Here is a 20,962-nt window from a genome sequence, read left to right on the forward strand (position 1 = left end):
GCAGGAAAACAGTGGTCAGTTAGGGAAGGATTGGAAAGGCAGAGGGACCATTTGTAAGGTTCCAGATCGATTTTACTCAGTTACCACCATGTAGAGGATTGAAGTACATTTTTATCATAGTAGGCTTATTGTCATGATGGGTGGAGGCAAATTCCACTAGAAGAAATGACAGAATAACAGTTGCCAAATTACTGTTAAGAGAACTGATTCCACGTTTCGGTTTTCCAGTAACTTTGGAATCAGATAGAGGATCTCACTTTAATAATGAAATTATTTGTTTGATCTGTGAAGCATTTAAAATTGAACAAAAAATTGCACTGTGCTTACCGTCCAGAGGCTTCTGGACTGGTAGAACAGTTGAATGACACAATAAAATCAAGATTGCCAAAGGTGTGCGCATCTACATCACTGTGTTGGCCAGATGCACTACCTCTTGTTCTGATGAGACTCATAAATAATACGGACAGAAACACAGGATTGAGTCCCCATGAAATACTCATGGGAAGAACAATGAGATTAGCCTTTATACCAGGACATAAACTGTTAAGTATAACTGATGATCTGGTGTTAGACTATTGTAAAAGATTGGCTGACCTGGTGCGTTCTGTCTCTCATCATGTTGGAGAAGATGCAGTTGCCAGGCAGCCAGATTAAGCACATGATCTCAATCCTGGAGACTGGGTGGTGGTGAAGAACCACATCCGGAAGAAGTGCCTAGCACCAAGGTGGGATACATCAAAACAGGTCATACTGGTTACAACAGCAGTGAAATGTGCAGGTTTGCCAAACTGGATGCAAGCTAGTCATACCAAAAGGGTACCAGCTCCTGAGGAAGCAAACCAACAACTGATACTAATAGTTGGGCGTGCTGAAGGTTGTGCAGATGAAGAGCCTAGAATAACAGACTCTGAAGTAGCGGACCAAGAACAACCGAGCACAAGTCAGGAAGATTGAATACCAGTGGCTGACGTACCTGATGAAAATATCAAAACAAGAAGTAGAACAAGATTAGAAAAGCAAGAAACTAGAGAGGACAAGACAGTTATAGAAGAACAAGCTCAGGAAATTACATTTGAGATTGTTGGAGACTCTGAGCAGGAACAGATAAGGGAAGATAAAAAATACTCAGACAGAGGTGAACCAAATCATTCACAAATCTGAGGAGGGACAGATAGGCTTATAAGAACACGTTCAGGCTGGAAACAAGCAACATGCAGTAAGACCTGAGCAGGATCAGTTAGGAGAAGAAGAACAAGTTCAGGAAGAGGAAGAAAAAGTTAAAGCAAGACCTGAACAGGATCAGATAGGAGAAGAAGAACACGTTCAGGTGAATGGTACTACAAAAATAAGCCTTGAACCAGGGACTCCGAAGACGAAGAAAATCAAATTGTGCCACAACGTAACAAAAATAAAAAAGCTCTTGAAAGAGACGAGGACAGTGAGAGTAGAGTGCAGGGTTAAAGGGTAAGAAAAGGTGATAACTGGCCTAGTTATGTCAAAATATTAAAATATCACCTAAAGACAATAAATGAAGGACCTGTACAAGTGAATGAAGTCACAAGTTAGTCAGGACCATCAAATGAGAAACCAAGGCGAAGAAGTCAGAGACTAAAAATACTGAATAATAAATTCAAAGACCCTGAATGGACCTATGTGATTCTTGAAGAATTTGAAATTTTAGATTTACACGAAGAGAGTGATGAAGAAATAATTGCTGAACAGATTGATGAAGGAGAAGTGAGACCCCATTAAATTAATAAAAGAAAATTAAAATTATGAAAATAAAAATGAAAGAAAGAAGAGATATCTTCTTAAAATGTCTAGAGAAAGAGTTGCTGAAAGACCAAAACAAAATTGCTTAAAGAAGTGTTGTAGAATATGTATATGTATCATAGTATTTGTAATGATAGTATGGTTATTTTTAACCATAGCAATACCTTACTTGATGAATGTAGAAAAGAAGAATAACACAGACGCTAATGGAAAGTTAGCTAACCTAAAAGGAGATAGAGTAGAATTAGAAGCATCAGATGAGTCAGAAATACATCAAACAGTGACAGATAATAGCACTGCTTTAAAAGTATTCACCAAGGTATTGTTGCAATATGTAGACTCTATGGAAATTAGTGATTATTATGTATGCATGAAATTACCAGCTTTAGTAGCACAAGGTGTTGCATATCACTATTTACTGTTAACATATGGCAAATCAGGTAGTGTATTAACAAGTCTATTTTATAGAACAGGAAAGATACAATATTATTATTCAAATTTAGATGTGATATTTCCAGAGGTTCCTATTAGAAAGAATATAAATCCTGTGCTTAGTAATCAAGCTGCACAGTTTATGGATGAATTTTTCCTAACACAAAAGACAATAAATATAGCAGAAGCTCATAAGAATAATTTAACTTGCTCACTAATAGAAGAAGAAAATATATTTTTGAATTTAGTAGAAGAGAGGAGACAGGATTTTCAGAAGAAAGCAATTGAACAGAGAGGCCATCTTTCACCTTGCATTGAAAAGAAAGGAATTCATGCACCTGGCAAGACTCATGCTGCAATGTCTCTAGATTTCGAAAAGAAAGGAACAATCTGTCTCCATAGGTTAAATACTGACTATAACAATGTATTTATTGGTTCCAGCGAGTGTAAACATAACTTCCTGATTCTTGGAGGGTGGGGCATAAAAGGGGGAACCGATCCAGTATTTCCTGGAATTTATTAGGAATGTGGGAATGAAGCATATTTTAAGCTACCTGCGCAATGGTATGGGAGTTGCTATTTTGGAATAGTACTCCCTAAAGTTTACCATGTGAAGAGAATCACTGGAAACAATGAAAACAAAGAAAAACTAATCTGTAATAAAAGAGACAGTTTTTCTGAAATAGTAAGTGACATATTTAGTGCATTGATACCTTTAGTGGGAATAATTCTTAATTCCCAAAGAATTTTTCAATTATCAACAGTAGTTGATCGTCTATCGACTGATACTGCTGGTAGTTTTTGGTGATCAATACTAAAGTGATTGCAATCAGATCAATGGTTTTACAAAATTGACTTGCCCTTGATATATTATTGGCAAAACAGGGTGGAGTCTGTAAAATGTTGAAAGTTCAACACTGTTGCACTTACATTTCTGATAAAAGTATAGAAATTGGAGGGTACATTACAAATATTACAAATTTGGAAGGAAACTTGAAACCACTGGAAGTTGATAATGTATGGAAAAGACTAACAAATAGTCTAACTTCAATGGGGTCATTGTTTGCTAACCTATGTAAATGAGTTGTAGCTCATATAATACTGCCTATACTGGGAATAACTATGATAGTTTTAGTAATAAAAATATGGTGCACATGTTGTAGAAGGAGAAGAAAGTATGATGTGAACCAACAGGGCAAGGAAAAGAAAGTATGAAGAAATTAAACTCGAAGAAATGAAGGGAGAATTATACAAGAAGATGAAAACCATGAAAGATAAAGATAAAGTGGAAATCGAAATGACAGGAAAAGATTTTGAGATGTGCTAAAGTTGGCATCTGGTTGGGTATAAGTAGTTTATGATGGCATAAATGCCATCAGAGAGGGGATTGATGGAGCAAGGACTCGTATAAAAGAGACTTGATCGGACGCAATCCTCTCATATAAACCCTTAACGAAGTATTACAAATGTATTCTTGTACTAATATGCACCACATTTTATATATTTTGTGAATAGGGGAAGCTTACTTATGTGTTTTACTAACAAGTAACCCGAGTGTGATTAAAGATGCCTGCTAACGCGCAAATCTGTATTGCGCATGCGTCAACTGCATCTACGCAGCATGACGTCTTAACGCTTGGAGGAAAAAGTCTGCTTTATTATTATTATTATTATATTTAATTTTATACAGCGCACAGCTACCCGGAGGTTTCCCGGCGCTAAACAAAAAGAGAGAGAACGGGGTAGTTGCAGAAGGACGGGCTCTAGAGAACATAAAAGGATCTATAGGTAAAATAACCAGGTCTTGAGGTCTCTGCGGAACCTTAGATAGCAGGATCCAGAACGTAAGGAAAGAGGTAGTGTATTCCACAGGGAAGGAGCCAAATAAGCGAATGAGCGGCCGCCCATTCTGGCTCCCTTAATACGAGGCACCTGATATCTGTGTTGGGTCGACGAACGAAGAGTGCGGGGGGGACAATAGTGTTGAACCAGAGTGCTTAAATGAAGAGGGGCATTACCTGACTTGATACGGTGCATGATGCAGAGGGCCTTGAATTTAGAGCGATTTTCAATCGGGAGCCAGTGTAGGCTACGCAGAGAAGCAGAAGTAGAAGAGGTTCTGGGGAGATTGCAAAGTAATCGAACAGCCATGTATTGAACCGTCTGAAGTTTGCGAGTCACCTCCTTGCATGCACCCAGAAAAAGAACATTCCCATAGTCCAGCCGAGATGTAATTAACGCTTGGACTATGGTTTTCTGGGTGTCATGGGGAAGCATCCATATGATCTTTCTCAGCCACTTGATGATGGTAATACAGGTGGCCGAGACCTTGATCACATGTTGCTTCATCGACAGCTGATCATCAAATATGAGGCGTAGGTTGCGAGCTGTTTTGGAGGGAACAGATAGGGGACCCATTTGCTGTGGCCAATGGTGGGGACCCCAAAGTGTGGTATTGTGGCCAAACAAGAGAAGCTCGGTCTTATCCCCTTTTAATTTTAATTGATTGTCATGCATCCAATTAGCTATGCTATTGAGACCAGAAAGCTTTGCTGAAACTAAGATTGAGTTATATACGTAATGCTATTGCATAAAACGTTTTTATAAGTAAATGGGACTATAGAAAAAGTAGGTGGTATACAGCAAAATCATTTTAATTTGGAATTAATACTTTCTCTTTTGACTTCTCTATTAGTTTGTATTTGGGCCTGAACGATGCTAAAGTCCACTACCCACATGGCTTCTCCCGCCTGGGCAGAAATGGCAAGTTCAACCCGGTAATGCAAAAGCTTGAAACTCGTCCAAGGACGTTCTTGGGACATGTCCTGGGAAACAGCTGAACATCCTGAAAAATCAATGGACGACTGAAATTTGTATACATTGTTGTCGATAAAGTTTGCAAATGCGGGTGGGAAATGAAGCATGGGAGAACAAATTAATGAGCGGGAACTTAAAACAATGAACTGAAGAAAATTATTCAACACTTAGCATGGTGTGATGATCATCCCCTTAGCTTGTCCAATCAGAAATAGGAGTTTCATAAAGCTGAAACATTTAGGGATGGTACATGCCATTAAGAAAGTATAATTCGGGTAGTTAGTTAGATTAGATGTGGGTGTTGCAGCCAAATGCTGAGATACCGAGATGCTTTCGGAATGCTGATCGAATACCTGAAGAAGCAGACTTAGAATTTCAGAGCAAAATAGAAATTAGAAGAAGTTCACGAAAGGATCGAGGAGGTAATAGAATTAGAAGAAGATTGTGGAAGAATCAAGGAGGAAGTTAGTTTCAGAGAGGGGTGAGACGCAGGCGTCGAATCCAGAAGAGGTCATCTATCATGTCCTATGCCGTCCTGAAGTACCTGTCACCTGAACTGTAATCGGCCCATTAACTTTTGGTCAGAGGGGTCTGATTTTTGCACCATCGTAGGTAAATATAATCTGAGTTTGTGTCAATGTACTTCTCTTTTCCTCTATCCACTCTTTCCTGTGGTACTTGTCGTTGTGAAATCTCATTTAATAGAACACTAAAATTTAATATAATAATCTTGCTTCCTCAAGATAAGATGGAGTTAACACTGTAATTTGTTTTGCTCATATGATTAATTAGATAAACATTTTAAACTTTCCAAAGTCTGTTAATATTTTAGAAAGAATAGGGCAAATGAATTTCTAGGTCATATTATCAATTACTTCTCAACTAAAACAAAGACCCATTGATTAATGAAAGGGCTTTGGATCAGTAATAGAATAGGGAATTGATAAAGCCATTATGTAAAATTGAACACACATATTTCCCTCTCCCCAGCGGTGTTGACCAGCCTATATGAGTGCGTGTGTTTAACCGCATGCGTGCGGGCGGAATTCCGCCCGTACGCTGGGTTTTTTAAAATCGCACCTTACGTGACGAGCTGGGCTCGTCATGAGCGTGCGAGGAGGCTACCTCATGACGAGCCCAGCTCGTCATCAGCGTCGAAGGGGTTAAAGGGCCAGATGACTATATGGTGTTAAGTTTTCGCGGGTTGGTAACCCGCTGGATCACTATCCCCTCCTGGAAGATCTGTTTCCCGAGCATAGGTATCACTAAGGTGAGAACACTTTAATCAACTCCACTTGCATAAAAGATACATTTTCCCTACATATTCCAGCCTAAGTCTCCAAGGGAAAAACAAGGACCCTGAAATATGTCAGTCATTCAGTGAGTTTACAAACAGAAGTACCCTCTCACGTGTCACTGTCTCTGGGTCAATGAAGCCAAAACAAGATATAATGAGTGCAAATACACTTCTCTCTTTACAGTCGCACATTGTAGGCCTCTGTCTCCTACCTCTTAAGAGTGTAACACACTCTAGACTGTATCATCAATAGAAGCAATGCGTTTGGGGGTTTGTTTTGTTCATCTAATCAAAGGTAAAGCTACACTTTATGCAAAATAAGAAATCAAGGGGCATATTTACAAGGGCATTGCGCTACGGGAGCGTCGTAAAAAGTGACACTCCGGTGGCACTATGCCCTTCTTAAAATGCCCCCAAAAGTCAAACTTCCTCAATCTCCTTTTGCACGGCATCTGAAGGAATCACTGCTCTTCCCAAACCATCAGAAGGGATTGAAATTGAAGTGCACGGATAATGAAGGAAGTATATCAGTTCAATGCAAAGGAGATGCTTTTTATCTCAAAAAATGTTCCCATGTTGATTTTGTTTCATTGGCGACTTTGCACCTAATTGTGATTTTGCACAAAAATGTGGTTTTGCCAAAACGTGTTTTCCCCACACTTCTGCTGGTGTTGCACCAAGGAAGGGTAATTGTACACATTAATTTGATTCTGTATCTAAATTCAATGTTGTTCCTGTGTGTAACACAACATTTCAATTTGCACCCTGGACGATATTGCACTTAACAGGGATTTTAAATCCTAATGTGATTTGCGTTCATAAAAGTTTTCTAACTCAGTTTGATGTTGTAACAAGGGTGATTTTGCACCTCAATGTGCCATTGGCTGATTGTGATGATATACCGATTCACACCTTTTTTCAATGGTAATTCTTTATTGGTATTTCTTAAGACGTACGTCCTTATTTGCCAACATCATACCATTAGAGCAAAGACAGGCACAACGCCATGAAACCAGAGCAAACAGTGCAACATCTGAACAGGATAGAAATAATAAGTTTGTTACGAAGGCTGCACTGGTTTGTGATCCTAGTAATGGGGGAGTGGGAGGGGGAGGGACATGGGAGATGTAGTGGGGAAGCGACCCGAGGTAAGGGCAGAGTGTGTCGGGACAAGTACTGCCCAAAGAGTGCTGGCGGCCCTTTATACACTACAGCCTGCACCCTTGCTGTAGACAAGCCTGAAGGCCAGCTCTGATCCTCTGCCAGTACGGTCAGTCAGGCTAGACTGGCCCTCAGGGAGATCAGTGACTATGGTCTAGGTGAGAGGGTCAATGGCCCCACTCCACTGAGAATAAGAGGACTCAGGGGAGTGGCTTTGTGCAGGGCAGGGATGGGAGAGGGAGGACAGTAGAGACCACATTGATGGTGAACCTGTTGGGCGCAAATAGAGTGGCTGTGATGGGTCCTTTTGAGATGGAACTGCATGCAGAGGTAGATTCAGGCAGACTGCTTGGAGTCGGCTTCAGATTGTGTGATTAGGGTGATGAAAAAGCTCCAAAATGGCAGCAGATGTGTCCAGTTGACCGTTAAGTCTGTAAGTTACCCGTTCATTATCTTCGACGCAGTCAGTTCTGCCAACCAATCCAAGGGCGTAGGGTTGGAGGGTAATCACCAGCATCTCAGGTTGTAAACCTTGGCTGACATTAAGGCTGTCACAGAGAGCGTTGGAGGCTGCGGAAGGAGATGGCGAGCGAACCAAGTGCATTGGGAAGATGATCAACCCCAAGGCACACTAACAAGGAGCAAAACAAAGGACCAACAACCAGGCCCCAGTACGAGATGAGCCTGGTCACCAACCTCTCATGTTATGCCCTATCACAATCAGAATTATCAGTCCTGGAAAAGGGACTTGGCTATGCGCCTACGGCTAAACTTGACAAGTACCGGTTACATTGTTAACTGGCAGAATTCTTTCGTAAACTGAGATTAAAGGCTTGCTTTGAAAGCACACCTCCTCAACCTGAAATTGATCAACAGGGCGACACTCACTTTCTAGTGAAACCTACCTACATGCCACCACCGAGTGCCATACCACCAGAAATCACTGTTTACGAACAGGCTGTCTATAAGGACGTGGAAGGATTACAAGGAAAACACACCTTCCAGAATTTCAGTAACAACGAACGTCAGGCCCTCGAATCACTGAGAACCAACAATTGATCATCATCAAACCAGCGGCAAGGGCGAGGGCATAGTGATCCTTAACATAGGGGATTACAGACAGGAATGTGCCCGCCATCTCAACAACCCCAAGAACTATGAAAAACTGACACAAAATCCAATCGAAACATTTAAAACACACATCCAAACATTGATGGAAGATGCGGAACACACAGGTCAAATCACAACCAGTGAAGCAAAATTCCTGATCACTACTCCTGGTACTATATCATACTTTTATATTCTGCCTAAGACACATAAAAGCAGGCCTCCACCCCCTGGATGCCCTATTGTATCAGGCGTTGGGTCCTTTCTAGAACCCTTATCACGCTACTGGGATTTCTTTCTTCAACCGACGGTGCAGTCCACTACTATGTACCTCAAGGACACAAAAGACCTCCTTAGGCTAATCAATACTCTAGCCTTCAACCCCGTACACTTCCTTCCTGATAAGTCTTGACATAGAGAGCCTCTACACACGCCTCCCGCAAGACGATACCCTTGAAGTGTTGAAAACAGCCCTCAACAAATGTGATTGGCAATATCAGATCCCCAAAAGATTCATCTTGGAGTGTGCTACATTAGCCATGAAAGAGAACATATTTGAGTTTGAAGGCCAACTCTACTTACAGAAGTATAGGACGTCAATGGTGAGTGTCTTCGCCTCCAGCATAGCGGGGCTGCACGTGTACCACTTTGAAACCAGATACCTACTTCATAACCGTATGCCACGTATCCCTCAGATAAAGTTCTACAAACGCTATATCGATGACATCCTGATGATCTGGGAAGGAGACACAGAGTCACTGCTGTCTTTTTGTGCATGGCTGAACACGTGTGACCCCAACCTTAGATTCACACTCAGTTATCATCATAATAAGGGACATTTCTTGATCTGGACATTGAAGCGGAAGGAAGCCTTCTGAAAAGCAAAACCCACTTTAAACTAACGGCCCACAATTCACTCCTCCATTTCACGAGCTTCCACCCCAGACCCCTGCTGGAAAATCTCCCCTATGGGCAATACCTTCGCCTCCACAGGAACTGCAATTACATAAGAGATTACAAACAATAGGCCTCTGATCTGTGTACCAAATTACAACAGCGCAGTTATCCTCAACAAATCACTGAGAAAGCCAAAAAACAGGCTCAGAATCAGAACTGGGAGGCCTTCATTGAAGCGCAAAATCGTGTACCCAACCCCATCCCACTCACGTGCGTTATCACCTTTAACGCTGTCTCACATGAGGTGTCTGGCATCGTAAAAAAACATTGGCAGATACTAAAGACAGGCAACCTGAAAATTCTGCAGTCTTTGATACTAATCGGACTGCAGACTGCCGAATTTTCGCTGAGCTACAAAACTTAACAGAATAAACTCCTTCAATTGAGAGGTCGCTTGGGACTGAAAATGTAATTACTCGGTCCAAAAAGCAGCAGCATTCACTTACCTGTATCTTTTGACTATTATTCACTTTAAACAAAGTAGAGTTGCAGAACGACAATCGATTTGACATATACGTATCAATTGTATTCTATAATTCTTGAATCTTTGGACACACCATTCGGGGGTCAACTGTTAAATTTATGATAGTCCTGAAGATGGTCTCATGGACAAATGCATAGAGACCGAAACGTCGACACACACACTCTTATCTGGAAAATAATGAACAATGAGAAGAAGTGTTTACAATAGTGACATTGAAGGATTATACAATTGTATTTATTTTCCTCTTGTTAGATTGTTTGTATAACTGTGTAGTACCCTTGATAAATTTCAAAAGATAAAACTTTTTTCTATATATACCCGTGTTTTGAATATTTATTGTTTTGTGATTGGTTCATTGGTTCTTATGTCCTCACAAGGAGCAAAAATATTTCTTAGATAAAAACACATTTGAATAATATCTCTCTGGTGAATTTATCAATAATTCTTGGAGTTAAAGATATATATCAAAAGCAATAGAACAGAGTATTCTAAATAAATCCCTTGAAGGCGCTTTTTACCTGTTCATATTTACAAAGGGCATTGAGGGATCTGTCGCTTCCAAGTACGGCCGCTTCAGTGGCTCTCCAGGTGGGCGGGTCAGGGGGTCATGCCATTAAGTGGTCCAGCTGTAAAAGATGATGGGCCACTTAGAAAAAGGTCTTAAGCGGCAGACACAAGCCACCGACCCCAGTATGGGCACAGGGCTTGTCAAGTTCGAGGCGTGGAGGTATGTCACCCCAGATAAGTCTCAATCATTGCTTAAATTTGGGATAACAGCGCCTTAGGAAATCAATCAATTCCAGCTGCCCTGTGCTACGCACACACCTTAGCGCTGCAGCGCTAAGATGTGTGCATGAGTGTAGCATAGGTTTTGTACAGAAAAGGTATCCTTCCTGTACAAAACACTATGCAAGGCACTATGTAAAGATTTCCCCACTTTGCATGCATGCTGCAGAGTGCAGCATACATGGAAAGTCGAAAAAGCACTAAGAAATGAAAACATTTCTCCTGCTAGCTCCTCCTTTGAAGGGGCAATAACTTTTGGCGCAAAACTATGTTTACAAATCTTTGTAAGTATGGTTTTGCATCAAAAGGCATGGGTGGTTGCATGGGAACGCCCATCTACCACCCATGTTACGACCCTTCAGCACAAAGTGAAGAAAGCAGTGCTTGGTGCTGCTTTGCGGTGTTTACGGGGTACTTCTCATCGCAAAATAAGTTTTTCCATGGAAAGAAAATAGCAAAACAAAAATTTGCGCCGGGTAGCGTCACTTTTGTAATGATAAACCAGCACAAAAGTTTTGAAAATCTGCCCCTTCGTATGTAAACATGGATACCACATCTAATGAGCCAACCCTCTTCCAGAACCAGGTCTGGACTGGGAACTAAAACTGCCCTGGCAAAACAGTTTAACCAGCCCTGAGTTGAGGGACAGAATGTCTTCAAGGGAAGCTATCTTCAGGTAGTGCTGGATATCGTCCGCATACTTTTGATAGTGAATGCTGGATGATTTTAGGATTTCTGTCTAGGCTCCATGAACAGGTTAAAGAACAAGAGAACCAGTGCAGAACCTTGGGGGACCCCCAAGGTGACCTGTTCAGGATGGGACACGGATTGGTTCACTTTTGAAATCTGTTCTGAAGGAACACAGAGAACCAGTTTAATACAGGCCCAGACAGCCCCATCCTGTGTTCCAGGAGATCAATCAGGTGATCATGTTTGACAGTATCAAATGCTGACGAAAGGTCCAGGAGGATCAATAGGCATGACTCATCGTGATCCAGTATACTCAGTGCATCATCCACAATGTGAGTTAGCGCCGACACTGTACTATGACCTGGGCAGAAACCAGATTGGCATTTGTCCAGGAGTTGGAAATGGTCTATGTGATGACGCAATTGGGCGAGCACACATTTCTTTAGGAGATTTGCAAGTTGGGGATGTTAGTGATAGGGTGAAAGTTAATAAGGTCCGTGGGATCAGCATTTGGTTTCTTTAGGATCGGGGTGACTTGACCCACTTTAAGGAAATCTGAGATAGCACCTTGCGTAAGTAAGGTATTGATGATCATCGTCCAGAGTGTCAGTAAGGAGGGTCTCATTTCCGGGAAAAGGTTAGATGGTAGAGGGTCATTGTAGTGATTAGAAGGTTTCAAAGTCAACAGCATTTTGCGAATAGTGGATTCATTCAAAGTTTGGAACAAGCTCCAGGATGCATTGTTTTTGGAGAAGAAGGGCTGTAGAGGGTCAGTGATATTCAGCTCAGAGGGGCGAGAGTGTTCAGCGGACCGTTTGAGAGGTGTGCTCAAGTTGAGGGTAATTCAGTCTCAATCTTAGTGGTCTCAGTGAAGAAAGCAGTGAATTCTTCACAGTTTGGCAGTGTCCTTTGACACAGAGCTTAGAGGTTACTATGATTGTTAGCTTGGGACTTGATAAGTTCAAACTGGTTTTTTGGGGCTTTTTTTGCTTCATCAAGTTGAGTTCGAAGAAGGTGGCCTTTGAGCCTTTGATGCGTTTATTGTATGTGCGTCACAAGGATCTCAAGTGGCAAAGATGTTCAAGAGAGGGGTGTGATAGCCACTTCCTTTCTGCAAGTCTTACATTTCTTTTTCGGCATTAAGACTATCATTGAACCACGGTTTGGAGAGTTTAGAGGACACTCTTTTAAGCTGAAGTGGAGCCACCAAGTCAAGTACATTAAGCATTGCGTGGTTATAGTGGGCCGTAAGATCATAGAGATCCGACATGTTCATAGGGGGGTGCACAATGGTATCACAGATGTTAATCATTGCATACCAGTTATGTGAATGAAAGAAAGCTTGTTTTTCTGCTGCTCTTTTCACAAAAAGCCCTGTTGAAGGGAAGCAAGTACTGCTACTGCCTTTGCGCTGTCTTTTCTGTGCGTGAGAGCACCTTACACAGCTGGAGTCTTATTGCGCTTATGCAACTCATATGTACTGTTCCGGAAATCACTCAAGACTTGGTTATTTTGAGTTCTTGAATGGTTTTACTGGTCATTGATCCGCCAGCCCTGGGAATCCCCAGTGGGGTAGCTATGCGCTTTACAGACCGGATTGATTGATTGATGCATCTGCACTGTGTCTGCGTGTGTGTATGAGACTGATGGATGTGTGCACCGCTGCTAGCTGTGCAGTACTTGGTCCTTGAGTGTGACTGATGCTTGCAATCCTGCTACATATGCTATGCCTCACTTACATTTCAGCAGGATTGGGGTTTGGCTTCCTGTAATGTAGCTGTTCTATGTGTGAGGAATTATTTCGCTGCTGCCATGTCGTTTGTACATGGTTTCTAGTTGCTGCTCCTATGGCTCCTGTTTTATGGGTAATACTGAAGCTTAAGAAAAAATTGTAATTATGTAGTAGCCCAAAAGTTGTTATACGAGACTTGTTTACTATAAAACAATGTTGAAAAACTATATCACAATGTTGATCTTTGCCTGAGAGAAATTCCCCATTTTCTTCATTTTAGGCTAGATGTACCCTCCCTGTTCGCAAACTATTAATGTGCACATTGCGCACTGGGTGGTTTCCGAGTTGGGTTGCAATTTCCTGAGTTAAATTGAGGTGAACAAGCCACTGAGAGTTCGAGGTTTTTTTGCACCTCGAGCCCAAATCAAACTGAGCCTTCACAGGACGCAATGTGGCTGACTGATTATAGCTGTTGGCCATTCAACATGGGAACCAGGTTTGAATCCTTGCCTTGGCTCAGGAGCCTGTGAATCTTGTCAAATCTACCTGTGCTGAAAAAAAAACTACCAAAAATAAAACTTAGATTCTGCCTGCCACCCACGCTCTATTCTCATCCTCCAATACGGACAAAGCATTAACATGTATCGGCCACAAAGAAATGCCCATTTAGTGTCTGAATTGCATAGTGCAAAACTGGAAAATCGGATCCCATCTTCCTGGTTTGACCAAAGGTGTGATCCTAGGTAAACACTTTATTTCACCCAGCCACCTTTTTGGTCACTATCTCATTAAAAAAGACATTCAAATATGTGAATTCAGGATGTGCACGGTGCACAAACCTCTCTGGTGGCTGATTTTCTAGCCTTCAAAGTTGTTCCATCTGTGATAAGAACATAGGATACAAATATGGTACACATGACAACTGCCTTGCTTCTTAACTCACCAAAAGTATTGTCTTCAGGGCGGGGGCATGAATGTTTCTCAGTTCATGTTTAAAACTCACTTTTAATAAATACTTTTTAATGCACAGATAACATCTGATGTATTAAGACATACACTTTTTTGAATTTTGAAAACATCTTATTACATTTTAACATGCTGTTTGTTTGCATGATTTAGATATTGATTATTTTCAATGTTCAGCTCATGAGTGGCTCTCAGAGCCAGAGTAGACACTTGGTTCAGTTCTGGGAAGGCACTGTTGACTTGGTTTACCTCTAGCCACCTATGTACAATTTGGTTGCATCCCAAATTATACATTCACAGGGTGGTGCAAGATGACCTGTTTAATGAACACTCCTTACGTAAGGGCAATTTTAGGATGTCAGAATGGAAATGTAATAGGCACAGCAGACCCCTGTTCCTGAATTTGTAATCCCAAATAGGAAACCTTTTTTGAAAGCAGCCCATTAAAGGGTAAGGACTTGCTCCCAAAACAATTGTTTCTTGTAAGAAATGGGGTTACTGGTTGATTGGGGTGTAAGCCCTGGTCAACCAGCAACTACAATCCTTGTTTGAGTAAGAAACAAGCAAACCCCAAATTAACCTTTGCTCAACCCCCTGGTAGCTTGACACATAGAAATCAGGCTTAACTTAGAGGCAATGTGTAAAGTATTTTTGCAACACTTCAAACAGTAAAATAGTGAAAACACCATACAAAAAGGTTCTCACACCAGATTAGAAAAATAGAGCTGAATTTAATAAATAAGGTAAGACTGACAAACATCCAATCAGTAGAACCAGAGTTATAATTTTTTTTTTAAGTGAATTTAGCGCCAAAAAGCACAAAGCACCTACTCAGGATATCTGGTTGCCAAGGGCAGGGTCAAATTCAAAGGTTCAGGCAGACCGTGATGGAGCGCATCCCGAATACTGTCACGGGTTAGTTCCACTGAAGGTTTACTTTCTCAAGTTTGTGCCAAGAGTCCTATTCTAATTGCAGAGTGCCACGAGGAGCAGGGGGAGGATTTTGAGATGCTGTCCGCAAAGTGGAAGGACGCATCACATTTATTTGTAATTTGGCAGCGATCAGGGTTAGCACTTAGCTGAAGCCATCTTGTATTCAGCAGCCATCTAGTCTTCCATGTGCTCACCATGTGCTCTATCTTTCCTTGCTGTCGTTTTCTTTTGTACTCTGCTTATAGGAAGGCTATATTTAGGCTCTGCTACTCTGCACATGTGCAGAGGAAACTGTAACTGTTCATACACATGTCTTTGTCTGTAACTGTCAGGGTATTTTTACCGCAATTAGTAAACTCCTAAGCTCCTCCCTACTGTTGACTGTGCATTTCTGTATGACCTTCTATGTATGCAAACCTACTCATCTGTACTTGTACCGGCTTCTACTGAGCCCCTGTGTGGGTATAAAAGAACCATGTTCCTTTTGTTCAGTGTGCTACTTCATACACTACCTAAGGGTGTTGTGTGAATGTGGTTCCACTTCATGAGTTTTAATAAAAGCTTTGTTTTATATTTTAGTTTCCATGCCAACTTCTATCCTATTGGTCTGAGGACAATGTGCAGAGAAGGGCGAACCCCTAGCACCGGGAAGGCCTAGCTGAGGCTCACCACGACAAATTGGCACCCAACCAGCGGGGCTCATTGGCGACTCGGATGCCCAAAGGAATGGTCGAAACAAAGAATTGGAATCTCGCTGCGGACGATCACTGCCTGAGAAGAACCGCGTCTTGGCAACCACAGCGTTTTTCCTCTCTTTCTGATCAGACCCTCCAGGTGGTGCCGGTCCTCGACTGAGATCTCTTCTGTTGATTTGCCGTGCAGTGACCATTTGGTCAATTCAAGAAATTGGCAGTTTGAATCTGACATTTGGGATTTGTAAGGTTGTTTGATGCAACGCTTGCTGTTTGGTTTAGAATTCGTATTGGCCAATTTGGGATTTTGATTTGGGTAGATTTAAATTGCAATTTATATAGGCAGGCAATGAGGAGAATTTTCTCTACTTTGCATAAGATTTGAACGGCACAACATAATTTAAGTGCTACTTTGCTTATAATACTGCATATATTGCACTATTTTTGGCATGCCTGTTTCTAGCACACTTCGTAGAATGTGTTGCTTTTGTGGTGGCACCAGTTTAAGACTCGATGAAAGACAAACGCCCCCCCCCCCTCGGAGGGGACGCCTAATAGGGATATATCTGTAAAATATGGTATTTCTTCTATAATGTACAGCACGATATGGAATAAATATACTAGTAAGCATCATGAGTTGCGTGGCCTATGAATGGGTCATTTGATTTACGAAAGATTCTGTATGTGGAACAATGTATGTTTAAGCGAAAGGCTAGGCAGGATATGTTTGACTGTGTACGAATGTGGGAGAAAGAAGTGGGTGAACAAATGAAGCGAGTGCAAGCCTTGATCAAAAAAGAACAACAAAAAAGTATTCACGTGAAAGCATTAAAAAAGAAAAATAAAGAAATGAAAGAAATAAAGGAGAGAGAAGATAGGGTGCGTCATTCGCAGGTAACTGGCCAATACGCTGTTCGGCGACCCCTCTATTCTATCCTTAATAAACCACAAGATGATTCCCTTTTGTTAGACCGTTCTCCGCCTCCGTATACTGTTCCTTCTGCTCCTCATGAGTCAGATGAGGACTCTTCTGCAGAGCACGAGAAGGCACGGGAAACTCGTTCTATGTTGTCCGCTGAGCGTTCATCTGAGCTTAGATCCGCTGCTCGCAAAGACGTTCGTAGTATTGCTCCTGCTTTTGAACTTATAGATAACATGAAAAGCTGGCAGGAAAGGGAGCAAATATATTTTACCAAGGTATTTGCCACAGAGGTCATTGCACGGTTTAGGAAATATTCTGATGAATTGGAGCCCGATGATATAGCAAATGATTCTAAGCAAATGCGTGATGGTCTTTTTGTCTTCTCTCAAGTGGCTGATTCAATCAGACATTTGGTTAAACTGTGTGCTGAAGCAGTCCGTTTGCCAGAAGAGAAAAAAGCCGCAGAGGCAGCTGCACAAACATCCCAGATCAGCGTGACACAGGCTTCTACTTCTGAAACAGATAAGACTATGATAGTTCATGCGAAATCTATGGGGGAAACCGCACCTTTGTATGTTTCTCCTAGAGGTACGAGAACAGATGATAATAGGGATTCCACTGATGCAAAGGGTTATTTTATTTATAATTGGGTCTATACTCCTTGGAATAGAGCAGATGTTATGGCTCTTAAAACTGCATTGCCTGATCCACTGAAAAATCCAGCCGCTTTTTATGAGGAAGTTGAGGGTGCCATTAGTTCTTGTACTATGACTCTACCTGACATTGATATGTTTTAAGGATTGATATTACCCCCTGATATGTGGAGAACCGTTTGTAAAGTTGATGATCGTACGACTTTTCGGGCAATATGGAAAGATTTAGAACAAATGGATGTAGAAAGGGAACCCGCACAGAAACCATGTCAGCTCATTTTAGATCTTCCCGCAGCTATATTAGTTAAGCTAAAGACGATTATTCCCCCTAAAAAGATAGACTGGACTATATTAGCATCTTGTAAGCAAAAGACAGATGAACCAGTTTCTGACTTCTTTACATGTTTTAAGGAGGCATTCCACGATTTTAGTGGCCAGTCATTGATAGATGACACGGTCAGGCATCTGTTTGTCGATAAATATGTCGCCAACCTGTTGCCAGGAATAGCTAGTCGCCTAAAAGCCAGTGAGAGTTCATGGACTACCTCTTCTCCGGTTTCTCTTTGACTATGGCTCAGTATTATGAACGGCAGGAATTAGAAGCGCAGGGTAATGAAGATAAGTATACTAAGGAGTTAAAAACGAAAGTTATGTTAGCCCAGGCTTATGGTCCGCCTTCTAGAGGTAGGGATAGAGGTGGACGTGTGTCTTATGGTCTGTCTTTTCCTCCTTATGCTCGTCCGACTTTGTCTTCTGGCCAGTGTGCGTACTGTAAGAAATTTTGACATTGGGCTTATGATTGTCCGGCACTGCGTGCTCAGCAGTATCAACGTGGACGGGGAAAAGTGAGAAGTCATTCAGGATATTCAGGGCCGAGAGGAAGCACGGATGATTGTGCTAGATTTGATACTAATATGCGTCGACAGAATGGTTTTAACACTTTTGATAAATGGAACCAATATCAAATGTCTGACTATTTGCCGTCTGATTTGAAAGATTCTGCTTACGCCTAGGATGGGGTAAGGAATCAGTTGAAGTTCCAGTAAATCAAAATGGTCCCTATGTTACAGCACATATTTTGGGTTTTACTGATTGGTTTCTGGTTGATCCAGGAGCTACTTGTAGCGCCTTATCTAAACAATTGGTTCCAAGGGCTCCCCTGTCTGGCTTAACCATTACATCGATAGGTTTCGATGGAACACCTTCCCTTAGACCACTGTCACAACCACTTGCGTTTCATGTTGACAAATTTACTGCTTCATGTACATTTTTGCTTTCTCCAAACACTTCAGACAATATTATGGGTGTTGATATGCTCAAGTATTTCAGGGCTACGATATGATGTTCTCCAGAAGGTGTATGTGGTATTTTGAATGATAACTACCCCGTGATCGAGAGTTCTTGTCTTTTAAAAGAGGATATTGCATTAGCTTCGCTCCCTAGTACTTTGTGGGCTACTTCTGACACAGATGTAGGGCAAATGGTTATTGCACCAGTACATATTAGTGTCAAGGAGGGCGCTTCATTGCGACGTTAGCCTCACTACAAAATATCTCAAGAAGGCGAAGAAGCACTTGTACGCCTTTGTGTATGATTTAATTAAAGTGGGGGTTGTTATTTGCAACAGTCTTATTCTTTCCATTTTGAAAAAAGTCACTGACACTAGGATTTATAGATGCCTCATTGATTTGCAACAATAAGATTGTAGTACCACAATACCCTGTGGTTTCTGACATGACAATTCTTACCTTAGTTCCTCCGACAGCAACTACATTCACTGTGATTGACCTCAAGAACGCTTTTTTTCGATTCATCGTGATAGCCGATAATTGAAAGGCATCACTTTGAATAATCGATCATCCAGATTTTGTAGAATTCCTCAAGGGTATACTGAGAGTCCTAGTATTTATAGCCAAGCATTGAAAAGACAAATTGATTCTTTCACTTTCCCTGAAGGAGTGGCTCTCATACAATATGTTGATGACATCTTGTTGGCAGCCGATACGCCTGAACAGTGTGAAAAATGTACTTTGTCTTTGCTTTCCTTTCTTGCTTCACGCCACCACAAAGTGTCACAGAAGAAATTGCAATATTGTAGACCGAAGGTTCCCTGCTTAGGACTCCTTCTGTCTAAGGAGGTGCGTGCACTTACACCAGATTGCATCTAAGCAATTTTAGACACACCTGTGCCATCTACTCAGAAAGATGTCCGTGCATTCATTGGTCTTACTTCTTTTTGTAGGCAATGGATATTAGGTTTTTCACACATTGTTAAACCCCTGTTGGCACTTTTGACCAAATACACTCCAATGCCCCTTCCATGGACGACTGAATGCCAGAATGCTTTTCATCAGTTACATAAAGCTCTTTGCTCTGTACCAGTGTCAGGCACTCCAGATTACATGAAGGCTTTTACACTCTATGTACACGAGAAAGATGGGTGTGCCTTGTCAGTCTTAGTGCAGGCACACGGTGACAAGCAGCGGCCCTGTGTATATTTTTCAGCTGTTCTTGATCCTGTTGCTCGTGCATTGCCTGGGTGCTTCCGTTCAGTTGCAGCAGCAGCTGTGTCCATACGTCAGAATGAAGGGATCGTTTTGTCCCATAAATTGTTGGTGCTAGTACCCCATGCTGTCGATGCCCTTTTGAACCAAACTAAGACACAACACTTGACTAGTGCTCGCTTGACAGGATATGAATTTACACTGTTGCCCCTCACATTACCCTGAAGAGGTGTTCAACTCTGAACCCAGCTACTCTGTTGCCATATCCAGCGACTCAGACTCAGTCACAGGAGTCTCACAATTGTACATTACTTACTGAGGAACAGACAAAGGGTCGCATCGATTTGCAAGATACGCCTCTTTCAGATGTAGATGGGGAACTGTGGGTTGATGGGTCTTGTTTGAAGTTACCAGATGGCACGACTTCAGCTGCATATGCAATTACGACACTTCAGACAGTAGTGGAGACAGCTCGTATACCACAGAAGTCAGCTCAAGCAGCTGAGCTAATAGCTTTGACACAAGCGTGTGAACTTAGCACTGACTTGTGTGTGAACATCTATACAGATAGCCGCTATGCTTTTGGAGGGGAAACAGCCTTTACAACGCGGGCATTACCACGCGCTGCCATTACTACGCTTCTTTTACAACGCAAGTCGTTTCAACGACTTGCGCTGGAGGGCGCTGTTGGACAAGGAATAGTTTAATTTTATATTCCAACACCTTCCCTACTGTAACGTGGGCTGGAGTAGGAATAGAAAATTAAACTTTCCACTATCCAGCGCTTACAGTGCAAGTCGTTGTAACGACTTGCGTTGTAAAAACAGCGTTGTAATGGCACGCATGGTAATTGCCCGCGTTGTGCTGACATACAACCCTTTTGGAGTGGCCCATAATTTTGGCCTACTTTGGAAGGAAAGAGGCTTTCTTACATCCCATGGGATGCAGATAATCCATGGAGAACTAGTGCATAATCTTTTGACTGCACTGACATATCCAAAGAAAATAGCTATTGTTTAGTGTAGTGCACACAAGAAAGTGACTGATAAGACAAGA

The sequence above is a fragment of the Lissotriton helveticus genome, chromosome 3_1 (assembly GCF_964261635.1).
Source record: "Lissotriton helveticus chromosome 3_1, aLisHel1.1, whole genome shotgun sequence".
Lineage (NCBI taxonomy): Eukaryota > Metazoa > Chordata > Amphibia > Caudata > Salamandridae > Lissotriton > Lissotriton helveticus.